The sequence below is a fragment of the Dendropsophus ebraccatus genome, chromosome 1 (assembly GCF_027789765.1).
Source record: "Dendropsophus ebraccatus isolate aDenEbr1 chromosome 1, aDenEbr1.pat, whole genome shotgun sequence".
NCBI lineage: Eukaryota > Metazoa > Chordata > Amphibia > Anura > Hylidae > Dendropsophus > Dendropsophus ebraccatus.
The window spans coordinates 187,264,729-187,271,497 of NC_091454.1; the positions used below are offsets into that span (position 1 = coordinate 187,264,729).

At 40.0% G+C, this 6,769-nt stretch overlaps 1 long non-coding RNA gene across 1 annotated transcript; it reads left to right on the forward strand.

Annotated features, from left to right (window-relative positions):
- The first annotated feature begins 379 nt into the window (after positions 1–379).
- LOC138774972 (uncharacterized) lies at positions 380–4,227 on the forward strand. The gene is made up of 3 exons (XR_011360535.1): positions 380–466; positions 1,301–1,433; positions 4,072–4,227. It is a non-coding gene; the product is annotated as an uncharacterized lncRNA (long non-coding RNA).
- The last annotated feature ends 2,542 nt before the right edge of the window (positions 4,228–6,769 follow it).

Consider the following 6,769-nt stretch of genomic DNA (forward strand, 5'->3'; position numbering starts at 1 on the left):
TAAAACAATGAGAAGGAATGTTAAGTCTCTCTTCCTGGAAATAATAAGCAATTAAAGTCCTCTAATTCATGAGGAATGAAATTCTGGATTATTCAGGTTTCTTCTCCACTAGCCTTGACATAGAACTTTATTATTACTCGCAGTCTCCAATACACCTGTTAGATGAGTCTACCTCAGTCTCTCTAATTTTCAGTGTCATCTAAAGTGTTATTAAAACTGATTGGACAGGTTCCCAACAGGTGATATGTTCTCAGGTAGCAAATGCATTGGCAGCACTGTCAAGAGTCCTCATTATTAGTTCAGCTTAGTTCAAGGCAAAGTTTGAATAGTATAAATATGGCTCATATCATTGACCCCTCTGTTTTATAGGGACATTAACTTCTCACAGCTTGTGCTCAGTGTCGTACTGGCGGTATCTGGGGCCCACCAGAGGAAATCATCCTGGGGGCCCACCATTAAAGAGCTGGTAAGAAATGACATGTTAGTATATGTTGGTACAGGTTTTAAAGCTGGGGGCCCACCGGAGGATCCTCTGGTCCTCTGGTGGGCCAGTCCGACACTGCTTGTGCTCATCTGATAGCAGAAGGGATTACAAAAAAATCTGGAATTGATTGTGTTTAAAAATTTTGTTTCAGTCCATCTCTAGTAACACAGGAAGTGAGGGTGGGGCTTAGCTAGTGCTATGTGCAGGAGAGTGACTGAACAGTGTGAATACAAGCTGAGCCTGAAACCAGAAACTCTTTTAATGCTTATCTCCGATCACCCATAAAGTTCTGGGCAGATGCCCCTAGTGCAGCTTATCATTATCATTATTATCATCATCATCAGTTCACTGCTTAGATCAAAGCTGCTTATATAATGTAACCCCTTCTTTTCTGTGATGCTGTTCCTGTCTTCCTTTCTCTTCACATCAAATGGTTCAATATGAGTGCATAGTTAACCCCTTTCTTCTCACTATCCATAGTGTTGAACTGTAAATTATCCCCTTGCACAGTACCGGCCTGTTCATTGCATTCTATCCAGGGTATAGCAGATACGAGTAGTTGCTGTCCTGTTATTGGCCAGGCAATTAAGGGAAAGTAAAAATGGGGAATTAGGCTGGGGATCAGCCTAGCCTTAGTCATACCTGATAAAATGGAGAGAATGAGCAGCAACTCCTGGAGAGGACTTACTGGGGCTCAATAAGAGCAACAAGCCAAAAAAACACCTTGTCACCACTTTGAAGGGTTAATCTAATAAGCTGTTGTTAGTGTATATCACAACATAATATCTCTTGTATCTCACATTTTCACCTCTGCAGGTAATTGCCAGGTGTGGGCCGGCACTAGCTGCCATGATGTCTCCATACACTGCATACACAATCAAGAGAGGACACCATCAGAAGCATGGAGGACACTACACAGCACAACAAAACAGCCCTACAGTGAGATGAGGTAATAGGACTTACTAGGACCTGCAGCTACATCTCTTTTTCCCTTTCTGCCTCTCTGTTCTGTAGTTCACTCGTCACCCTTCTGTATAAAATGCTGGACATCATGTAACCTGATCACTAAATGAAAAAAGTAAAATGTAAGGTGGACAATGAACCCCTGAAGTCCTACCTCTTTCCTCTTCAAAAATAAAAGCAGTCCATCCTTAGGGCCCTATTACACAGAACCATAATCATATTGCTCTGTGTAATAGAGACGACTGTCAGACGATGAAACAATTGTTTCTTTGGATCCACCCCTAAAATCATAAGCCGCCAACTGCGCATCACTACGTGTAAAAGCGATGCGTGGCCGACTGCTAAAGAGTAAACAAACAATTAATATGTCACTTGTCCACACTCCCGGTCTTCTCCTGCACTTTGTATTCAGTCCTGGCCAGTGATTGGCTGAGCGACCTGTCAGCTGTGAAGCTGCAGCGAGTGGTGCCGGGATGCATACAGAGCGCAGGAGAAGACTGGGAGCGTGGACAGGTAATGTATTAACTATTTGGCCAAGGGCTGCATAGACATCGCTAGATGTCCATGCAGACCTTGCTAAATGATTATCTGACCATGTAGTTGGTCAATCATCGGCCTTCACCTCCGTGTGTAATAGGACCCATACTCCTTTGTGCCACTGTATTTATAGGAACCACTGACCAAGTTACAAGGATCTCCCTCGTTGGGAGAAAATCGAATAGTTATAATATAGGGCACTGATGTGTCTCTATGTAAATTCTCATGCGTTATTATGGGCCATAGGAAAAACAACATAGCAACATAGAAGATTGTTGGCAGAAAAAAAAAACAATGGGGGAGATTTATCAAACATGGTGTAAAGTGAAACTGGCTCAGTTGCCCCTAGCAACCAATCAGATTCCACCTTTTATTCCTCACAGACTCTTTGGAAAATAAAAAGTGGAATCTGATTGGTTGCTAGGGGCAACTGAGCCAGTTTTACTTTACACCATGTTTGATAAATCTCCCCCAATGGGTCTATCTAGTCTGCCCTTTTATTATTTCCTTTCTTATTATCTTAGGATAGATATAGGTTTATCCCAGGCAGGTTTACATTCTGTATTCTAGATTTACCAACCACATCTGCTGGAAGTTTGTTCCAAGCATCTACTACTCTTTCATTAAAGTCATATTTTCTCACGTTGCTTCTGTTCTTTCCCACAACTAATCTCTCACTGTGTCCTCTTGTTCTTCAGTTCGTTTTTTTTTCTAAAAACACTTCCCTCCTGCACCTTATTTAGTCTTTTAACATATTTAGATGGTTTCGAAAAAAAGTGGGCATCAAAATCAAATGCACCTTAAGACATAGGTTTGGAACCGCTGAATTTTGCTCAGGATCAACACATAGTTAAACATGAAGTTTCATTGGCTGCGACCCTTCACTGGGGGACTGAAATGCATCTAATGTATCAGACATGTGGAAGTGAATGTACATGTCATTACTGTAGGCAGTAATAGAACGGCATGTTTAGTGTAATCTATCAGGAGACAGCTCCACATATATACATTAGGTGTTGTCAGGTGTTGTCCATCCAGATCACATCAGATAAACCACCGGCACGATGTCTCTGACCTCCCTGCATTTATATGACACACATCACTTTTAATGGGGTGATTCATTTCAGAGTTCTTATGAAAATTATATACAAGTGACAGGATCAGTCCAAACTGTGGGCATGTTTGTTAGATCTGGAAAATGAAACACATTTTTACGAGATGTTTGTATAACCATGAACATCTGTCTCTTTCTCTTCTTGACTCCCTTTCTTCATTTATGGGATTGCGCTGGAACACTGGAGATGAACCTGGGTTAACGCTTTCCTTGTTTCCGCGTGTTGTTCCCATGTGTACATAGATTTACTTTAAATTGTCTTTGAACTCTATGTAGCTGTGGTGTTTGAGCGCTAAAGCCAAATACTGATAATGTGGGCCATCCATGTATCGTCATGTGTGGGGCATTTGGGCCCCTAAGGCAGAAGGCCCAGGAGTACCTGTAACTCCGCATCCCTTTGGGTAGTGAGCTAACCTGCAGCAATATGAAAAGCACTATGACTAAGTTGTATAACCTCATGAAAAAAATTGGAATCCCCAAACTTAGAGGATGGTCCCCCAGATACAGCACAAAGCAATGTGTGTTTGATAGCTGGACTCTCTGGAGTACTGAAACATTCCACAAACACATGAAAGGAAATTCTTTTCATTATTGACATATGGATTCCAAAATCAAGTATAGGAAAAAAATACAAAATCATGAAAAAAAAAAAAAAAAGATAAATCCTACTTAGTATTTTATTGCATCTCCTCTGGCTTTTGTGATAATAAATGAATTGGGGCTTGGATTTCATTAAAGGGGTTGTCCAGCATGAGCTCATATTCTGTGATGCTATCGGACTGCAGTGGACATAACAGTGCTGTATATTTACCTGTCCTGCTATTTGTCCCGCTGTCTGCCCATGTGTGGAGGAGCAGGAGAGGTAAGTATACAGCACTGTTATGTCACCCGCAGCCCCTGTAGCATGGCAGATCGTGAGTTTATGCTGGACAACGTCTTTTCAATGATATTATTTTTATTATTTCCATCACAGATGTTTAATGAGGTTATGATCTAGACTTTCTGGCCATGTCATTGGGTTGATATGTCTTTAAGAAGAAAAGGCCTGCTGCTCTTTGCTCCTACATTAGCATCATCATCATCATCATCACCACCAGTCCTATTGATGGCATAAGAAAAATGTCCAAAATGTTTATGTACCATATTAACTATTGAGGTAATAATTGCCATCTTTTCATGGTTCTTTACCTGTCATATACTGTATATATATATATATATATATATATATATATATATATATATATATATATGTATATATATATATCTTAATTGTGGAAATGTAATTGTTCTTGTCATGCATGAGACAAATTTTTTAACATTATCTCCTTGATCAGCGCTGATTGAGGATTCATGACTATATACATGAGTATCATATTCATCCAATTCTCCACACTCTAAGATTGCTTCTATTCTTTCCTCTGTAGCCTTGTTTTCTTCTTTTATGGTGTTAGTGCTTGTCTTTGTCTTTTCTATATGTAAATACCATTCAGCTCATTTTTTTTTTCACAGTGCTTTTACAAACACTAACCTTTAAAGATGAGCAAACCTCAAGCATGCTGGGTTTCTTGGGAACCCAAACGTGCAGAATTTGATGGTGCGATGGGTGAAAAAGTTGGATGCAGCCCTAAAGCTGCCTGGAAAACATAGATACAGCCATAGGCGGTATCCATGTTTACCAGGAGTCTCTAGAACTGCATTCAACTTCTTCAGCCATTGGTAATCAAAGCCGCACGTTTGGGTTCGCATGTACCCGAGCGTGCTCAGTGTTCACACAACTGTACCTCTATTTCACTCCATTTGTTCTTGTTTTGTTGTGCATTTAGTATTTTGTTTAAAGCTCATTGTTTCAAGTTTTATATTCTGACACCTTTATGTCTTACTTAATCTATTCACATATTCTACTTTTTAAATTACATTTAGTTTTACACTTGCACCAAGTTTTACACACAGCTGACTGGGAACAACCAACATCTTAGCTGGTCATAATTTATTTCTTAATACCAAGATGTGATTCCATTGTTTTTTTTTTTTTGCCAGGTGTTGTAGGTTGACGAAACAAAGCAATGCTGGTAAAATGAAAAACAGAATTTGTGTATAATAGCCGGGACCCCTTTTTTTCACAACCAATTTGGAGGGTAGGGGAGCTAAGAGAAATTACATCTACTTGGGACTTGAGATGCAACATTTCAGGCCTCCTCAACCCTTCAGCAGCAGAGGCAGGACACTGATACAGCTGCTGAATGGCTAAGTGGGACTACCCACATCACATCTCAAGTTCAGTCTTAGACTAGGAAGCAGCCAGACACCGGAGACTGTAGCATTGACATCTGGGTGGCAGTGCCGGAGCCAGGGAGGTAAGTAGATGTAATTGTTTTCACCTACATTATATTATATATTATAATATATTATCATTATATTATGTATCTTCTGCATTTAAGCAAATATTCAGATCTTATTTTACTAATGAATACAGGACAAATTTATTCCTGAACACTTAGGTGATCCTTATGGCATGTGTGAACACAAAATGTACCAAGTTAGCAAAGGTATCGACAGAAAAAAATCTTTACATTGTAAAAATGACTTGCATAGTTTGTAAGTGTTTCCCTTCAACTATGTAATTTTGGTGCTTTTCTACATGGAACTTACTCTTTCACACAGCTAAGTCCAGACCGGCCCGGTCCCATTAGACCACAGCAAGAAAATGATATGGAAGAAAAAATAGAGTCAGCACCTTATTATCAGCAATAAAACAATTTCTCCGGAGCTTCCCTACTGGCCGTTAAACACTAAGGCCACATTATCTCTGCTGTAAACCTTGATTAAAGTTTATAACAGCAATAAGCCCCTCAAAAATTCATTGTCCCTGCAGTTAATGAGACGTTTAATGGCGCTAACAAGCTATCGCTCACATATTATGGCTCAGATAACACTTCTCCCCCTGTGTCTATGGATGGCAGAGGCAGCACTTTATTATCTGTATGTTTGCAGCGATACACTTAAAATAAAATAATGGGTATGTATGGTGACCCATGATTTAGTTCTAGTAATACCCCGAAAGTTAAAGGGGTACTCTATTTTTTTTTTAAATAAATATATTTCTGGGCTTACTGAGAAAATTATTACCAACCCATACTCACCAAAGATTCTCCCCCAGGGGCTCTCCTTTAATGCCTTCAGGTTCCCTGTTAAACCCTGTGGCTGCCAATTCCGAGATGGACTTGTCTTGCCAGTGACAGGCCAGTCAGCCACCAAGTCGAGTTCACGAGTTTACTATTTTCGCAGAAACCCCAGCAACCCCCAGTATTGTGTATGTGTATATTTTATTCAGCAGTCATTTTACTACATAAAAGGAGTGGACTGTGACTACCTGCACCTGTCACCTTGTTGGGGAGGAAGAACTGGGAGTTTATCACATATTGAAGTGGGCAACAGCATTAGGTAGCACAGGAACACCCCTTATTTCCAAGTAAAATTCCTGGATGCACCCCGGCTAAAAATGTTTATCTGAGCACATATATTGAAGCTGTTCTGTGGGTGTCATATCAACAAAACACCCTGTGGTGAGTTGGGGTTCTGTTTTTTAAAGGGGTCTTCCCATCTCCATAACTATATCTAAAACATTAGATAATTAAAAGTTAAGAAAGTTTGCAATCGGTTTTTGATACCCT